This window comes from Prionailurus bengalensis, chromosome D3 (genome assembly GCF_016509475.1).
Source record: "Prionailurus bengalensis isolate Pbe53 chromosome D3, Fcat_Pben_1.1_paternal_pri, whole genome shotgun sequence".
Taxonomy (NCBI): domain Eukaryota; kingdom Metazoa; phylum Chordata; class Mammalia; order Carnivora; family Felidae; genus Prionailurus; species Prionailurus bengalensis.
Window position 1 is genome coordinate 80,897,899 of NC_057356.1, and position 20,192 is coordinate 80,918,090.

Genomic DNA, 20,192 nt, shown 5'->3' on the forward strand with positions numbered 1-20,192 from the left:
ATAATACAATTATAAAAAAATAAAGCAATTATTTTTTTAAGTATGAGAACTCTATTCTCTGCTTTAAAGCAATAAATCTAAAAACAGATGAAATAAAAAAATCTCCGAGAAAAACATGTTACCAAACTTGACAGAAAAAAACAGACAAACAACAAAAGCTCCTGGACGTATTTTTATAAAAGTTCAGTCTGGACTTCAGAAATAGACTGACAGTACAAAACAGGAAAGCAATCAGTCAATCTCAGTTCAAAATATCAAAGCAAAAATCCAAAGTAAACTATCAACAAACATATTCATGAGTGTAGTGTGTGCATAAATATATAATATTTCTCTAAAAACTGTGTTTCCAATCTGATATATATCATGTATCACATATATTTATCACATGCTTAATATGTGCTGTGAGTTTATGTGTGTGTTTGTGATGATCTGGTAGGGTTTATCCTAGAAGCTCAACGAAGATTTAACATTAGCTAATGTAATTCGGCACACTGACAGATTACAAAAGGAAAAACTATATAATCATACCAATAGATGCAGAAAAACTATTTAATGAAATTTACCACCCATTCACAATTTTAAAATGCAATAAAATACCTAGCCAACCAAGAACAGAAGGAAGTTTTAACTAAGAAGTAGTTCCTATGAAGAACCTACAATAAACTTTAGGAACACATCTCCTTTAAAGTCAGGAACTAGACAAATATGCTTTTTCCATCACCCTCTCCCCGCATTCATCATCGTGTGAGATACAGAGCTGATGCAATAAAACAAGAAAAAGGAGTAACAGAAATAAGGATTAGAAATGGAGAAACAAAAGAAGCATTATTTGCAGATGATAAGACTGTCTACATAGAGAATCCAAAAGAAACTACAAACAATTACAAGTAATAAGAGAGTCTGGCACGAACACCCGGAGACAAGGTTAACATACAAACACTCATGACATCCTTATCAGCAACAATCAACTAGAAAATGCAGTTTTTAAAAGATCCCATTAGCAATAGCAATAAACTATGACAAACCTAGGAATAAATCTAAAGCAAATTATTAAACTTCACTAGAAGTCATAAGAACTAAATAAACAGTGATTTGTATCATGCTCAGAGATTTGGAAATTTAACATCAATACCTTCCTTTTAAGTTAATATATAAATCTAATGTAATTCATAATAAAATCCCAGAAATCTTTTTCATAAACATTTTTACCTGGTTTAAAAATTCACACAGAAGAATTAAGGTCAATGAACAGCCAAGACAATATTGAAAATATATAAAGTGGGCACTTGCCCTGATATTAAGACATTAATTAAAGCCTTATAATTCAGGCACATTAGGATTGGGGCAGATATAGATAACAACCAATTCAATAGAGAGAGCCCCTCCATGTATCAGAATTTGGGATGAGACAGAGGTAGCATTAGAAAACTGTGGTTAAGGACTGAACTATTTCATAGATGGTTCCGGGACAACTGGTTATTCACAGGGGAAAAAAATTTGATCTCAAACTCTCACTTCATCCACAAAATGGGTTCCAAGAGAATTAGAGTTTAACTTTAAAATATTTAGAACAAAATACAGTCACTATTTTTATAATCTTAGGTTGGGGAATGACACAATAGTAAAAAAAGAGAGAAAAAGTGGTGATAAATTTGATTTTAAAACTCTTGTGACAAAAGACACTAGAAGACAAAGCTTAAAGGCAAGAAATATACTGAGAGATAAAAGTTTTTTTTTTTAAATCCAGTTGGGACTACATCAAAATAAAAGGCTTCTACACAGCAAGGAAAACAATCAACAAAACTAAAAGGCAACCTACAGAATGGGATAAAATATTCACAAATGATATACCTAATAAAGGCTTAGCATCCAAAATATGTAAAGAACTTATACAACTCAACACCAAAAAAAAAAAAAAAAAACCCAAACAATCCGACTTAAAAATGGGCAGAAGACACGAACAGACATTTTTTCAAGGAAGACATACAGATGGCCAAACAGACACCTGATGCTCAACATCACTCACCAAGGAAATGCAAGTCAAAACCACAATGAGATATCCCCTCATCTCTGTCAGAATGGCCAACATCAAAAACACAAGAAACAAGTGTTGGCAAGGATGTGGAGAGAAAGGAACCCTTCTGCACTACCGGTGGGAATGCAAACTGGTGCAGCCACTGTGGAAAACAGTATGGAGGTTCCTCAAAAACTTAAAAAAGAGAATTACCATATGATCCCATGATTCCACCAATGGGTAGTTATTTGCCCACAGAATATGAAAACACTAATTTGAGAAGATATATGCACCCTTATGTTCGGTGCAGCGTTATTTACAATAGCCAAATTATGAAAACAGCCCGAGTGTCCATAGATAGGTGAATGGATAAAGCAGATGCGGTGTGTGTGTAAAAAATTTCACACAATGGACTATTACTCAGCCATAAAAAAGAATGAAATCTTGCCATTTGCAACAACATGGATGGATCTAGAGAGCATAATGTTAAATGAAGTAAGTCCATCAGAGGAAAACAAATACCATATGACGTCACTCTTATGTGGAATTTAAGAAACAAAACCAATGAACAAAGGAGAAAAAAAGAGACAAGCTGCAAAAGAGACTCTTAACTACAGAGAACAAACTGATGGTTTACTGGAGGTGAGCTGGGTGGAGGGATGGGTGAAATGGGTGTGACAGAGATTAAAGAGTACACTTATCATGATGAGCACTGACTAATGTATAGAATTGTTGAATTGCTATACTACATGCCTGAAAACTAAAATAACACTAGAGGTTAACTGTATTGGAATTTTTTTTAATTCAGGATTTTTTTTAATCTATAAGGAAGAAAACAACCCGCTACCAAAAAAATGATCAAATTCCATAAACTGGCAATAGGTAGAAAAAGAAACCCCAATCACCAACGTTCATGAGAAAGAAAAGTATAAGCTCACTGGAAATCAGAAATATAAACCAATACCACAGTGAGATACTTTTACAATCTATCAGAGAAGCAACATATAAAAGCCTGATGATGCCAAGTCGGAGAAGACACAGGGTGAGGAAAACCCACTCACATTGCTGGGAGAGCAGTCTGGCAACATCTACCAAGGTTGATGTTTCTGCCCCCAGACCCAGAAATTGCACATTTGCATCTATACGTTTGATAAGGGAAGACATCAGGGTGTAGCGGAAAACAGACTAACTGTAACATTTTCTGTAAATAATCTTCTTTTAAAATAAAGATTTTATTTTGGGGGTGCCTGGGTGGCTCAGTCCGTTAAGTGTCTGACTTCGGCTCAGGTCATGATCTTGTAGTTCATGAGCGTGAGCCCCGCATGGGGCTCTGTGCTGATGGCTCAGAGCCTAGAGCCTGCTTCGGATTCTGTGTCTCCCTCTCTCTGCCCCTCCCCTGTTCTCTCTCTCTCTCTCTCTCTCTCTCTCTCTCTCTCTCTCAAAAATGAATAAACATTTTTTTTTTAATTTTTAAAGATTTTACTTTTAAGTAATCTCTATGCCCAACATGAGGCTCTAACTCAAAACCCAGAGATTAAGAGTTGTGGGTTCTGCAATGCAGCCAGCCAGGCACACCTGCAAAAAATCTTTTTAAAAATGTGGTACACATGCACATGCGCGCGCACACACACACACACACACACACACATCCCTAAGAGAAACTGTTCCACGTGTGTGCAAAGAACATGTGCATGTTGTAGCATCATCTGTAAGGTCACGAAGTTAGAAACAACTGTAATATCCTTCAAAAGGGCATTTAAAAAGTTAGAAACAACTTTAATGTCCCTCCTTTGACTGAATACTATACGTCATGGAACATGGATGAGGTAGAGGTCTATCTTTCCCAACAGATTAATCTTATAAATATGATGCAGAACACAAACCCAATGACATCTCTTTCGATAAAGTTTACAAACATTGAAAAATATACCCACTGTCTATGGATACATATGTGTAAAAGATGCACTCACACATGGTAATAATAAGCATTAAATTTAAATCCAAGCTGGGAGGCTCTCAGAAGGGAGGAGAGGCATGGGACCGAAAAGTGCTTTATCTTTCTCTCTCTCTCTCTCTCTCTCTCTCTCTCTCCAGGTGGGTGGGAAGATCTAAAGCACATATGGCATCAAGATATGACAAAACTAATAACACACATGCATTTGCTATCTTATTTACCATATTTCCTGTTGGCCTGGAGTTGTTCATAATTAAAAAAAAAAAGTACTGTGTTTTGCACATTTGCAAGGTATCAGTAGAGATCATCACTTGTTCCTAGGAGGCCTGGAGGCGGGCACGACAAGTGTCACTATTATCCCTTGACAGATGATGCAGGTGAGGGAGGAGTGGGCAGGAAGGCACATGATTTAGCGTCACAGGCTCAGAGCCCTCAGCATCACAGCGCGAGGACCACTCACTCCGAGGACCAGTCACTCCGCTCATTCAATAATTTACATAACACAGGGAACCAGAAACTGGCACAACTTAGGGTAGGGTAGGCGGGTGAAGGAGAAGACAACCTCTTCCCTTCTGGAACAAACCGCAGCCTGAGGAAGGGCAATGACATAACTTGATAAAAAAGGGGAAGAAGACAGGCTGCCCGGGTCATCTGACAGCTTTTTCAGTGAATCCGTAATTCATTCGCGGAGAGGCCGACCATTCCCTGTGCACCTGCCGAGGACGAGGAACTGAGAAAAGTGACCTCGGTTCTGGTCACTTCGCCTTCAGAGCCCAGCGCCCTGTGCCAATGGGACGCTACACCGGGGACGCGAGCCTTGAGATCCCGTCCTGGATTGGTCCCTTACGGGCTCTGGCTTCCAGCCCCTCTTATTTCCAGCTGAAAAGGTGGACTGCCATCTCGAGGCCAGTGAAACTCTAGAATCCACCTCCCCTGTCTTTCAGGATTGGTTTTCCCTTTTCTTCTAAAACCCGAAAGAGAGCTTCTGCGTTTAAGATCTGCACATGGTTTTGAGGCTGAGTCCTGGACGTGTCCCAGCTATGTTCTTTCCCCTTGGTGACAGCCACGAAATGCCCAGTAATAGTACTTGGTGTCTGGAAGTCAATAAAGGCCCCTCCTCCGGCCGGCTCCCCAGCACCGTCCCTACCCTGGTTGTCTGTGACTTGCTAGGCGTGGAGGCCTCATGACTGTAGCTTTAACCGAGCATTCCGCCCCTGCAGTAAATACACGCCACGGGAAGGGGGGGAGGAGGGTCCCCACCAACAGCTTAGCCCCTAAAGCAGCGCTACATGCACATTTTAGGCTGGAAATAAGAAAGAATTTCCTGGCTGTAGGAACTGCCAAATAGTAGGGTGGGTAACCAAGGGAGGTTCCAGAATCTCCTCTAGAGATCTTTAGAAACTCGATACAACCTCACATATCTGAGACGACTTTTTGCAATCCTGCCTGGAGACAGAAGGACCTGGTGCCCAATCGGCCCTCCTCTCAGGCACGCGGTCCTGCCTCTCGTGTTCCCCTGTGCTTCTCATTAGTGTATATGCCTCCTGTGTGATTTCCTTCCCCCTCACGCACACTTAGTGTCAGCCCTCGGGCTTGTTTTCATTCGGTTCCTCGCCTCCTCGCACCTTTCCTTGTTATTTTATGGAAAGCTGGTCAAAGGTCAGAGTTGCCCAATTACCCACACATAGTTTGGCGGTCGCATCAGATGCCCAGGCAAAACCGGGGGACGATTCCAATCCCAGCCTCGACTCCAAAGCTGGACGGAAACGGAGAAAATTAGCTGTTGCTCACAATCCGTCATAAATGAAAATATGATCCTAGTAATTGATTTTAAATAGATTTTTAAAAGAATCGTTGGCTGTATTTCACGAAGAATACAGAGTTTCCAAAGCGTTCATTCCAGGGTTGGATTTTTTTTTTTTCCCCTTCTTCTGGCTTAAACCCCAAATGGCCAAGATCCGAGTCTGAATAAACAGTGTGGGTGGTGACGGTTCTGTGAGGCCTGGTGGAGGATGCAATCACTTTCTTGCTCGGTTCAGCATTAAATCATGAGAAACTAGCCCGATCGCTCCCCAGAACTCGTATTCGCTAAATGGAGGGCCACAGAGCGTGTACTTTCTCTGCTTCTCAGGGAGGGGGAAAAAAAAGTTAATTCTCCTAACTGCGAATGTTTAATTATGTATAAAGTTCATTGACCCCACAGGCGGCTGTCAGATGATCTTGCGAAGGCCTGTGAAGGCATCCCAGGAATGCAGTGATGTGGGCAGAAACCCAGGGGATTCATGCCACCGAATGCTTGAATCCGGACGGAATCAGCAGCCATCCAGAGAGGCTCCAGTGAAAACAGGGACTCGGGGATCATCAGTAATTTAATCTCACCTACGCATTTCTAGGCCTTCAAAAGTGAGCGTTATAAATCAGAAACTCAGGAAAAATCCCACAGGGAGGGGGCCCATGACGACGGGGTGAAGTAATTCTGTTTGCTGGTTACGGCCGCAGCTGGCTGGAAATGCATGCATTCGCAATGTTTTCTCCCCATTTTAGAGGTAATGCTTTCTGACTTCCCGGCTACCAACATGAAAAGAAAGTGATGAGGCAATCCCATTCATAAATACACGGTGGGGCTCCAAGGAGATGGCCGAGGCTGTTTATTTAGACGGTTTTGACAGAATACAGCCCTCGAGTGCACGTGCAGTCACTCTGTTTCTTTTGCCAGTAAGTGCCCCAAAGTGCGTTCCCCATCCACAAAAGCTGGATATCCTCCTTCAGGCTGACGGGGGGGAAGGAGGGAGGCCGGGTGACCTTCCCAACCGTGTCTCCCTCTCGTCATCTCCATCTGGGGCATACGCCTGGCTGCTGGCACCCGGGCTGTTATAAAAGATGGCAGTGGGGAGGGAGACAGGGTGGTTTGGGCTTCTTGGTAAGGGGAGGCCAGAGTCCCCGGGGACAGTGTGGTCGGGCGGCTGGCTCAGGGGGCTCTCCTACTCAGAGGAAATAGAAAAGATTCTGTCTTGGTGCCTCCTAAGATTGAAACTACCTGTTACGGGTCCGATGTTTTCTTTCAGTAGCTTTCTCACTAAACAGACTTTATCAGTCAAAATCCTACACTTTCAGGGGGTAAAACGTGCAGGGTCCTATCCTCAAACACAACTGGGCTGCATTTTCTCGGATATCTCTATCGTTACGAATACAGACAATGGGTGGCCAGGATTTAGCCAACGATTTTGATCCTCTGGTGGATGCGGGACGGAAAGAGTCTCACCTGTTTCGGATTTAGACCAACCTGCAATTCTTGGTCCTTTACCAAAATCAGCCACTTAGACTGTGAATGCACAGCGTAGGTCTGAGTTCAATTCATGTTAATCCAATAAATATTTGGAAAACACCAATCACGGAGTAGGCACAACTGGTGATACACAAATCAAAAAGGCACGAAACCTGGGGCACCTGGGTGGCTCCGTCAGTCAAGCGTCTGACTCTTGATTTCGCCTTATGTCACGATCACAAGGTTGTGAGATCAGGCCCCGCATTGGGTTCTGAGCTGAGTGTGGAGCCTTTCTGGGATCCTCTCTCTCTCTCTTTCTCTCTCTGCACCCCCAAAATAAATAAACATTTAAAAAACTTAAAAAAAATTTCTTTTAACGTTTATTTATTTTTGAGACAGAGAGAGACAGAGCATGAACGGGGGAGGGGCAGAGAGAGAGGGAGACACAGAATCGGAAGCAGGCTCCAGGCTCTGAGCCGTCAGCACAGAGCCCGACGCGGGGCTCGAACTCACGGACCGTGAGATCGTGACCTGAGCTGAAGTCGGACGCTTAACCGACTGAGCCACCCAGGCACCCCTAAAAAACTTGTTAAAAAAAGGCACAAACCCGGCCCTAGCAAGCCAGAAATGAGGAGGCAGACATTAATCCCAACTGGGAGGGTTCAGGAAGCTTCCTGCATGCAGTGTTTCCAGGGTGTGGTGGCATTTGACCTGAACATTTACCAAAAGCCCCATGCCCACTTGTACACTGTGGCATTCTGGAGAGGAAAGAAATGTAGCTGTCACTGAGTCATGCTTATTCATGGCTGGGCTCTGTAATTTCACCTTGTTTTTAATTCATCTGACATTTGAGAGATTTGCTGTCAAGATCCCTTCTTCAAGACCCATACCATTTAATTTTACTCTGTTCAGTGAACAGTTAGAAAAGAAAAAAAAGAAAAAAGAAAGAAAGAAAAAGAAAAAGAGTTTCTTCTGTCCTTGAATAAGGAAGCCTTTCTTCAAATCTTTAAACATTTTCTAGAAATATGATTTCCCATAGTTACAGGGGAAACAGGCTTCCAGATAAAGAAATTTGGACGCTAAGTAATATCCTCAATCACTTCCACCTTTTGGATACCACAATTTATAAATTCCATGAAGGAAATGACTCTTACTTCTCATGAAGTTCCCACTGGGAAATCGCTGTGAGCCAGTTATGAAAGCGATATCCTCTCACTGGTCCCAATTCTTTCCCTTTGTCAGACGACCTTCACCAGCTCTGAACCACAGACCAACTCAATTATTTCTTGTCTGTACTACATGTTGTCATCCACCTGGTCAGGTGGCTCTTAGAGAACATGTCTCCGTTACATTTGAAGTTCTTGCGTATCAGGGACTGTTTTATTCATCTTTATATTCCCCCAGAGTATCTATAACATACTTGGTGTTCACAAAGTGAATGAGTAAATAAATGTCATGGAGATGTCTATGGCAAGGGTTGGAAAACTTTTTCAGTAAAGGGCCCTTGTAAATATTTTAAGATATATGGTCTCTATCATAACTATTCGACTCTGCTGTTATTATAGGAGAACAGGTACAGGCAATCCATATACAAATGGGCATGGCTGTGTTCCAATAAAACTTTATTTATAAAAATAAATGGCAAGCTAGATTTGGCCCACAGGCCATAGACGTTTGACCCTTGATCGATGGTGTTTATCGTTGCCATAAACCTTAGTATATTCTTTAAATTTTCATATATTCCCTGTGAATATCAATAATTACATAAAGTGCCAAAAATGTAAATATGTAAGAGCTGTTTTGAAACTCCACATTAATGAATCCACTTAAAAAAAAAAATCCAGGGACACCTAGGTGGCTCAGTCTGTTAAGCAACTGACTTTTGATTTTGGCTCAGGTTGCGATCTCACGGTTCGTGAGTTCGAGCCCCAAATCAGGCTCTGCACTGACAGCATGGAGTCTGCTTGGGATTCTCTCTCCCCCAATCTCTGCCTCTCTCTCTCTCTCTCTCTCTCTCTCTCTCTCTCTCTCTCAAAATAAATAAATATTAAAAAAAAAAAACAACCAGGAAAGCACATAAGCACATACAGAAATGAGCTATTACTCCAAGTGTATTTCATGGTCACTTACTTTGCTTATCGTATGCCTTTAAAAGGAACAATTCTTATCCCTCAAAAATGGGATAGCAGTTTTGCCATTGACATCACCATTATTGAGTAAACTTGATATAAGATCTCAGAGTTACTGGGTGAGGAGTCTGGTGCTGGGGCACAGTGAACTTGACACTTTCCTGGAAAGGGGGAGTAAATGCACCCCCCCCACTTCGTTCCTGCTCTCTACCAGATCATTTGGTCTGATTTTACTGCCAAAGGTTATTAATGCAGAAGATACATCCTCCTTTTTCTTGATGACCTTCTGGAAAACATCCAGCTCCAAAGAGCACAACAGAATCTCGAAAGCCCAGCAAACACACAGAGAAGTAAAGTGTAACTACGAGGACTTGATGGAAACAAGATGTCCCAGCCTGTCGCCCTGACCTGGTTTGCGAATGCCCCACCCACCCTTACTCTTTCCCTCACCGCCCAGCTATCTTGGTGTAAAATGCAATTTTTAAAAAAGGAGCTGGATCTGAACTGCGGTGGGAACTCAGAGGATATAAAGTCGTAAGGTCAATTGCTTGGTTTGGAAAAATTCAACCAGGTGTTCCCGAGGTATGAGGAAATAAATGCGCAGCAAACGACGCACAGACACGCACCCACAGACATTTTTTGAGATGCGCTACTCCAAGGTGTGGCTCCTGTAACTGTGTCCGTCATCCCTAGGGTACCAGGAAACAGTTCTAGAGGTTTCTTGTAAGAAAGAAAAAATGCAGTTTGAGCCTTTCCAAGCTTCTCGGCACCTGGACCACGTTCAGATAGATACTCAGAAGGATTCTGTGCCTTAAGGAAACAAGAAACCACCGACTTGCAAATAGACGGTACCCCTGGGGGCTCAAAAGACCCGACTGCAAACCTACCACAAATCTATGTGACTTGAGGCAAATTATCCGACGTTAACGAAACTTGCCCGTTTGTACCATAGGGCTAAGGTACGCACGTCACTGAGGGGCAATACGGTGTCTGGCCCAATTTATTTCAACAAATGCTGAGAATCTATCACATGCCTGTGTTGGACAGTAGACAATGAGGATGCCATAGATTCCGGGCACAAAGCGCAGGTGACTGCCACTGCTCCTTTTGCAACACTTGTGCATCACCATCCCCCATTCCTCTCCTCTGTTTATCCCATCTCCTACCCTTTTAGTGTCGCCCCAGGGCCTTATTATCAGTCACTTCTCATTGCTCTCCCCTGCCACCGGACGTGGAGCCATTCTCACGGTGTTCCCAACAGAGCTCTAGCCAAGAGCACCATGCACCTGAAGTGATTATTTACACGGACTCAATTCACATTTCGAGGAATCCTGAAGTGCTTATATCCCATGTGGCAATGGCACGTGGGAGGCCCCTGGCCATCTTGGTCGGGGGTTAGATGTATAAAAATAAAGAGGGATCGTGTGAAGTAGACAATGGAAGGCAAGGAGGACGCTAGGGAGGACTGTGAAATGTCCAATAAGGCTGTTTACAATATTCAGGACAACTTCCTCCGTCTCCATTACAACAGTCCAGGTGACATGCCCCACGGGAAAAATCACCGAACGTGCAGAGTAAAGGAATCGGCAACCCGCCGTGAGGGTGCTGTGCGCAGCAGGGGCGCGATCCGCGAGCGAAGAGTAGATCTCATTGCTCAGGATCCCCTTTTTCTTCCATCTCAAGAAACCGAACGCTGGCATATGGTGCAGAACACCCGATCTTCATTTCCTTTGACTCAGCCTCCCGGGCTGTGCCCACAGGACGCAAACTAACGGCTGAAGAGAAAACATAACGCGGAAGTCAAGGGACTTATTTGACAAATGTTAAGTTTGACCTATCATTGAGAGAGATGCTCTTAATCTCTGCTGAGGCCCCATGAGAACATTATCTGCTTCTCTCTTCTGGTTTCCAGCTTCATGAATACCAAAACCTTCTCCTTGAAATGCGAGATCTTTGAAGAGTCCATCTCGAGATTTCCAGAGGCTTCACTTAAGCCAAATAAGTGGGCTCTCTGATTGGTGTGCCTAGAACGATACAGGTAAAAACGTCTTTCAAATCGATCATGCAAGAGTTCGCTTCTAAGGCATGCCGCCTCGGCCTCAGGAAGCGGGACCAGATGTGATCCTTCCATCACTCCCTGGCAGCATTCTGGGCAAAGCAAACAGAAAATCTCGAGGAAAAAAAAAGAAACTTTCAGAACCCGAGTCGGGCCCCTTCACATTCCTTTTTTTTAAGCATTACGAGACTGATCCTGGGCCACAGATGAGGCTTTTGGATGTCAGATGCAGCCGGCAGATGTTTTCCCTTAAGTCCGTTGTCTCTCCTTCAATCTGTTTATAGCTGCCTCCCTGTCAGCCCGCACCTCCAGTCCTCACTCACTGCACGTCCTAAAGGCAGCTTCCCGCCACACACAAAGGGGCATTTTGCAGTAATTTGTTCTCTCTTCTATAAGGAATGCGCCCACTCATCAGGTATCCGGTTAACCCATTACTGGGGGGTTCCTCAGCCAATCTCCAAGAAATGCCGTAGTAAAAGCCCCACGTAGACATGACGTCCCCAAAGCTGTGTGGCATCAGAAAGGGTGTTGCTTTTCTTAGAAGTCGACTACTGAGGTCACGTGACTGGTACCGGCCTCTTAAACCAATTGGGTATCAAGTGATGGGCACCCGTTTATTCAACCCTGTGGGTTTTGTTGTTGTTGTTCCGGCCTTGAAGATGCTCTTGATACAAGTCAGACCGAGGATCTCCATTCGTAAGTCAATTACACAGATCCCACGGCAGCCAAAGCAAGCGATAGATTTCAGAGACTTACCCAACCTCGCTACAGACTCACGCGGAATACGACCCACTGGAGATAAAGGATAACGTCTGCGACGACTTCTCGTACACAAAAGTGCCACGAAACACGGGAGCTTCTTGGTGGTGATGGAACAGTTCTGTAACCTGATGGACATGGTGGTCACAGGAATCTGGACGTGGGGTGAAGTACGCACACAGGCATGCCCACAGACGGGGGCGGGGAAAAACTAGTGAAATCTGAATACGGTCCGGAGGTCATACTAACGTCAATCTCCTGGCGTTGATAACGGGTATGCTATATACACCATACTCTGAGCTAGCTGTGCAGGATGTTACCATCGGGGGCAGCCAGATGAAGAGTACCTAGGACCTCTCTCTGCTATTTTTGCAACTTCCTGTGGATCTATATTTACTGCAAGATAAAAAGTTTAAAGAGTGGCATGAGAAAGTTAGCGCTCGTCTGGCATTGTAGCCTTGCCCGTCGTAGCCTCGTTGTATTCGAAGATCTCGGCTGCTTCTTTGTCTACTCACAGTATTTTGAAGTATTTCCTATGACCTTTCTCCATGAAATGAAGTCGACTTGTCTTCTCGTCTGCACCACGTGGCCTCTCTGAACAGGAGGGCCGTGGAGAGGGCATGAGCAGGGCTGACGGATGCTGAGTGGCTCACGCCGGGCTGGCCGGCATCCGGCATCACAACCAGCCTTCTGATAAGACGGCATCGTTCAGGTGTTTCACGGGTTTTCCCAATGACACACAGGTTTAAGGAACAATCCGGTCCTAGTCCCCAACTGGCACACACAGAGATGAGGCCATTAGCTAAGGAACAGGGAGGAGACAGGGGTGTAGCTCAGGCCAAGGCTTGGCTCTTTTTTCTGTCTCCACAAGCTTCTCATGGTTCTGCCTCACATTACAGGTCTGTGGCAAACGCAAGATCCCCTGTGACGCTCCATCTAAACCAGCCCGCCCCTCCCCAGCTACCCAACATTGTTCTTTTTGTTGTCTATCAGCACCTGACCTTTCACTTTACTTACTTATCGCCTGTATCTCTGCACTCACATATGACCTCCAGAACACCTGTCTCTTCTGCTCACCAGCAGGTCCCCGACCCTGAAGACAGGGCAGTAACTACTTATTGACTGCATGCCTGAAGAAATGAATAACACATCTCTAAAACGAGGGCCATTCGACCGCGGCAATTCGCAAACACCCAGATCATCATTAAATGACACAGAGCCTTCGTTAGCAATCACTCGGGCTGGTTCACGTATGCCAAGGTCATTTTATGTTTGGCTAAGGGAATAAACATGACAAAAATTTGACTGGGGGTTTTTAAGGCTAGCAGCTGAGTTCAAGAGCTCAATGGGAATCCCAATGAAAAGACAGGATTCCTGTTGAATTTTCTGTCTCAGGTAGAAAAGAGACCAGGAGCAGGGGAGTAGATTGATGGGGAGACAGGAACAAGTGGACATCTGAATACACACACACACACACACACACACACACACACACACACTTTCTCATCTCCAAAGATGTCATGGGATCTTGATGCTTCCCTTACCCTTGTAAGCCAGCCTGCAATGAATGGGGAGTCCCCTGACAGAGGACAGAAAAGCACCAGGGAGATAAGCATGGCGGGCACGGGCAGGTAGAAGGAATGCACAAGGAGCCCCTGTGAGACACTGAGAGTGTCCTGAATAATGTCATCACCTCCACTGCGTGGACTCATAAGGATCGCGAGAGCTCAGGAGTTAAAGGTTCCCCTGTCACCAAATCATCAGCCTGGAGCTGTCTTCTCCTGGAATACGTCACATCAAAACAGGATAGGCTCTGGACAACCCACCATGCTCAAGACGTCAGAAGAAAACTCTTCGAGGGCTGTGTTCTTAGATGTGGTGAAATGTTTTAAATAAATGGTCTGCCTTGGTGCAGAAGAAAAAAAAAACTCCTCCAAAAGACCCCTTAACATCATGGGAATAAGAAGCAAGGAGGCCAACGACCCCTCAACTTTAAAAGTGTCCTTGGAGCCGAACAGCCTGAAGTTAGTCTTCTGATACCAAGTCAGCCTGTGCTGACGGACTCCCCTTCATTTCACGCTCCTCTTAAAAGAAAACAGGCCGGACTGTTTCAGTAAATAACAAAAGGTCAGAGAAATGCTACTCACAACATGAGCAAAATAACGGTGCAACCTGCCAAAATGTTTCCTAAGGCCTAACAGGCAGAAAAATCCAGTGGTGAACGAGTCCACAGACGCGCCTGGAGAGAAGGGAAGGTTCGTCTCTGTAAAATTTGCCATCAGGCCTCTAGCTCATGTCTCGTCAGTGAAAAATAAAAAAATAGATGAGCCATCAGGGTCCAACCAACACTTAAATTCCACGTCCCTCATAAAGAAGTAGGTTGCCTACGTGTGTAGTAGGTTTGTTTTTGCAGGTTCCTCTTCTGAGATTATGTTTCGGCTCTGGAGCCAGGTGTCGAAGCGGTGGTCGAACCACTATGCTTTGACCCAAAAGCAAAGCCCCCCCTAAATTTGGCTAAATCCCCTCCTGAATGAAACCGGTTTCACCCCAACCACCTGAATTTGGGCACATACGTTCATGTTATCTTCAGAACTTCTCTGAGGTGAACAGAGTGCAAATACCCTTATGAGAGCTTGAGAGAGAAAGACGCCCAAGGCAAAAGTCAAGACCCTTCGCCCTCAGGATACTGCCTCCATTGATTCTGGTCAGTAACTTGCTGGGGTACTGTCTCGCCAGGGCATCCCTGCTCTTAGCCTTGTGGACAACACTGCACTTAAAGCCTTATCGCCAAACCTGTTGCAAAGAGCGGATCTCATTCACCTCTGGCTTCCGTGCGGCCTTGTAAGTGGTCAACGTTGAGCATACTCAGTGCCTTAAGTCAATGGTATCCATAGTCTACACCATTCCTGGCTTAAACCCATAAAGCAGCGTTTTACAAAACACGTCCCACAAAATACTAGTCTGGCAAGATTTCACTTGGGTGCAAAACAATTCTGATTCCATGATGAAATGCATTTTGGAAATGCTTCCACAACCACTACATTCCCCCATTTCAGAATCATAATGCACACGTGCATATTAAAGATTCTGAGAAGTCCCTCAGAAAAGAAACCTGTTTAAGTCAGCATTTCCCAAATGATGTTCAGAAACTTATTCTCAATGAATACCCATAACCACCCTGAGGAACTAGTGTTTCACAGGGGACACACTGGGGAATGCTACCTTAACTTCTGATTCATTGGCGAATCTCTAATCTGTCATTAAGTCTGATTGATCCTTTCTTCACGATATGTTATTGTGGTCGATACTGCCCTATATGTTATTGTGGTCATTGAACGCCCTATTGTTAAGTTTCCTATTCTTTAACCTATTGCTTCGTAACAGCAAGAGACTCACAGAAGGTCAGGTCTGGAAGGGCTCTTAGAAATAATCGTAAAGTAAAGTAAAGGTCAACCCCTGAATTTAACAGAGTTGTTAACGAACGCCTCCGTGGTGAAGGGTACTGGCTTAGGATGTCACCATACAATACGTTTGGCTCCCTAAAAGGCAAGGGTGATGTCAGGCAGTTAGCCTCTGCTTTGCCATCCACGCTGTAGACAGGAATACAACAGTGGGCCCCCAGTGTGAAGGAGAAGGGAAGAGATGCCAAGGGAGGCCACTAGAGCACCCACCACAAGCCACACACTTGCACCTCCATCCCCCCTCGTAACTCTCAAGCAGCTCCGCGGGTCAGGTATTTGCATGACGAGGAAGCTCAAAGCCACACAGAGCGCAGGTCGCTGTGTCAGGATTTGAGCCAAGAACAGTCTGACCCCAAAACACATAGTCCTGCTAGTGCATTCTATTCCTTTAACAAAGAGGCCCACAATAGGAGCATGTTGAATTATATATTAAGCCAGGAATTTGCATATCTGACATTGAGGGCGGAGACTATGGCCACTACTGCAAAGAAGAAGACAAAGTTAGCCTTTGCTTCCCATCGAAATAGTCCATCATTTGTGAATGTGAAGAAGAGAGCAAATTTTTGAATTCACTATTAATGAAATAAAAAAACCTCTTAACTGGCAAAAACGGAATCAAGTTAATCAAATAACGAGGGCTAAATTCTAATATCATGGAACGCCAAAAATAATATATTTGCAAAGTTTCGCACGACCGTTGAATATTAGAATTGATTGGCTTCTCCTGTCAAATGCTGACTCATTTTGGTTACAACTCGTGAAATCTGGGGTGGGTGCAAGTCCAGTTAATATGGTGGTGGTGGTGGTATATCTTCATTTTATATACCCAAACATATACTACTCAAAACTGCGGGGGGCGCCTGGGTGGCTCAGTCGGTTAAGTGTTCAACTTTTGGTTTCAGTTCAGGTCACGATCTCACAGTTTGTGAGATCGAGCCCCGAATTGGGCTCTGCGCTGTCAGCTTGGGATTCTCTGTCTCCCTCTCTCTCTGCCCCTCCCCCACCATGTTTGCGTGAGTGTGTGTGTGTGTGTGTGTGTGCTCACACGCGTGCTCTCTCTCTCTCTCTCTCTCTCTCTCTCTCTCCCCCCTTCTGAAAGAAACAAACAAAAAAACTGCTGTAGTGCTCGTGGGGAAAGGAAGCTTTCTCCAGATAAAATCAACTGGTAAACCGTAAGAGTGTTCTTTTTCATATTCATCTGTCACTAATCCAAACTCAAAAATGTAAACTTCTCTATGTGCATTTTTGAGGTATTTTGAATACCGGTAAGTCATTTTTTCCTACTTAGTAGTGGAATTACTGCCTTTTGGAGAATTTCCGAAGCAACTCATAGTTCCTAAGTCCAGGTAAAATATTAAAGATGACACCAATAAACTAACAACAAATAATAATTGTCACAAACCCATGAGTAATCAAGTTTAAAAAAATACTGGTCTGGGAGAATTTATATCGTTCTTTATAATACTTAATGTGCAAACCAGCTTATGGATAACATGAAGTTTCAATATTGGTAGAAGGAGAAAAATTTTAATTTTAGTATTTAAGTCAATCATGACCGTGTAGACTTAAGAAAAAATTACTAAGAAAAAATATTTCATATTTGACTGCCAAGACAAACTTTTCTGTCAGTATGAGGTAGTGAACTTTAGCATTAGGTTTGTCATCTGGAAATTAAAATAAGACCAAGTTAAAAATAAACAATTTATGTCTCTATCACTCTTCTATTCCTCAAATATGAGGAATGCTAATTTTCCTGATACCTCGAAAAAGACATCGGCGAGACTGTCATTCACTGAGGTTATGAGACGTAACAAAGAAGCGAAAATTTCCAAGCAAACAGAATTGTAAATTCTTGACTGTTCCTGTCACAGCTTATGGACAGAGAAATTACTTTCAGGTGAACTGGCAAAACCTACTTGACTCTATCGTTCGCTTCATTAACATTCCAAACTCCCTTTATGGATTCAGGTTTCCACACATGTCCTCATGTCCTGGTGGGACAGCTCTTATCAGAGTCACTATTGTCCCTCCTCCCGTATCCAAGTAAATAGGACAGGGTCAGTTCTGCAGAGGCTCTGCATGGAGAAATTCTGCACAGAGAAATCTATCAGACCTTGACCTAGAATAGAAGAGGGAGCCGGCAGAAATTAAGAAGGAAACAATAGGCAAAATAAATAGCTTCCTAGCATCTGCTATTTCAGATCTGATTTTTGTTAATGAATGCATAGACAGCAGATACCAATTCTGTAAACGAAATCATATTTTAATGGTAAACAGAATTATTCCTGGGCTGAGCACAGTTTGGATTTGTTCCTCGTTTCCCTCACTGTGAAAAAAGAAAAAAGAAAAAAGAAAAAAGAACGGCCACTTACAAAGTGTTTAGCATGTGCCGGCCACTGTCGTAAGCATTCGACTCATATTAACGCACAGCGGCACTTAGAAGGGAAGGAGCTGTTATCATTGGCACTTTGCAGATAAGGAAAAGGGAGCATCGAAAACCAGGTAGCGAAGGGCAGAGCTGAGGTTAGAATCTGGGCCGGCCTCGCAGGCCCACGTGGCTAAGACCTGACACTTTATGACCAATTATGAAGTCAGCGGGGTTGATTATCTCGACAAGCTTGGATGAGATCCAAATTCAAAGTAGCCCATAATCACTTCCCATATAAGAATATATTTCAATATTCAAAAAAGGGTTAAGACATTCTGTGGTCCTACCACCCCGTCACGTAACTGGGGCAACCTGGTCACCAGACGGACCTCGGGAAGGTGGTTTCTGAGTGCTAGTTCAAGACAGCAGTGACCGGGGCAAAGCCCTCCTGAAGACCGTCAGCTGTTCACGGTACAAATTTGGGGAGAAAAGTATTTGAGGCGGCCATTAGAGACTTCTACGACAACTCGATCGCTTCCTTTACGTTCTAGATATGAATAACCGAATAATCTCACTGCTGGAGTTAAAGGCTTGTCTGTTTTTAAGAAAACGAGATTTTTATTTGGGATTCCCCAGTATATTAGAAAATGATTCTTAGTATAATTGTGGGCAAGAAGGAAATAATACACATATTTGTGGCTATGAGCAGCTAACCAGAAAAAAAAAAAAAAAAAAAAAAGGGAAAGAAAGAAACTGTCCGGACTTGCACAGTTCCAAAAACTGCTGAATGTTTTCTTTTTTTTTTTTTTTCCACCCAACTAAGCATTTCTTTCTTATCGAGGAGGCTTCATTTCCCACCTGTGTCTTTTACGTTCTTGAAATACATATCAAGTTAGTGTTTATTTTCCACCCACTGAAAACTTGTTTAAGCTTTACTTTGGGGATCACAATTTGTCTGGCAAGCTTCGGCGTAAGAGAAAGCTTCCTTTTATGTACAGCAAACTCCTTGACTGTTTAGAATGTTTGTTTGGGAGATAAAGGGATGCCTGGTGGTTTTTCTGCTTTATAACAATTACCACGTACAACATGACCAGGCGAAAACTAAAAGGTCCTCAAACGGAATTCCACCTTCCTCTGGCTAGGACTCCTCATTGCTGGGATCGCGATAAGAGATACCAGTTTGTTTGTTTTTTTTAATATATATAGTCCAGTGTCATTTAAAACTTCCAAGTGCTTGTATCATAAGCTGGGATACATTCCAAATGCGGGTTACAGAAGAGATGCCGTATGTTGTGATCCAAACCTTTGAGGTGCACTGTCCCCCTTCTTCACATTGAGTGTGGGGTTTCAGCACGAATGAAGAACACCTTTTCAAGCCGGGGACCACAGGGCGCCACCCTGACAGGGCCCGTGGGGCACATTCCCTGGACCTCAGCAAAAGCCATCGGACGGGAACAAACACACAGGGAGGCATGAGGGCTTCCGAAGGTCATGGGGAATGCGGAGGTGAAAGGTGCAGGGCAGAACGCAAAGCCGTAAACACGGGCCTGGCCTGTACCTGGATCTGGCTGGGGACCCCCCTGTTGGGCGTGTGGACCTGAAGAGCATGTGGTTCCAAGTCCGATTCCCCTCGTGGGCATTTAGAAGAATCGAGTTACATGCAACGGAAGGTCTCCTCCGATCCCTGCCTTCAGGCAGTTGACAGCATCCCCCCACCCCCACTTTCCCGGTGACACGGCGAAGGTCCAAGGAAGCTGAGTGACAGGGAGCAGTGCGGGCCAGCACCGTCACCTTTTCCAGCTCCCTAAGTCGTGGGTGACTCTTTTCTGCAGTGTGCATCGCTGTCACAGATGAGACAGAGTGGCAGTGTGGCCAGCGGTATCCAGAGCAACACTTCTCATCAACAGACCACACTCCGCCATGCTGAGGGGGCAGAGTCCCCTTCCTGGTCTACCAGAACGGGACCGGGCCCCAGGACGACGACAGCACCAAACCCTCGAGGGACAGGACCCTCTGCACTTGGAACTGGACAGCCACGTGGGACCCCTTGGACTGTCCAGCTCTTCAAAAGCCCAAGTGGCTTGGTGTGAATCCCGACAGTCGAGAGTAAGGACACACGGAGATGCCACTTACTAGCCAGGACAGGCGATGAGGCTCTACGAGACCGGACTTCTGTTTCTCACTCG

General features: G+C 44.3%; 1 protein-coding gene across 2 annotated transcripts in view; it reads right to left on the bottom strand.

The window, feature by feature from the left end:
* Nucleotides 1-20,192, bottom strand: part of BCL2 (BCL2 apoptosis regulator) — a 178,589-nt gene that overhangs the window by 97,017 nt on the left and 61,380 nt on the right. The window lies entirely within an intron of this gene.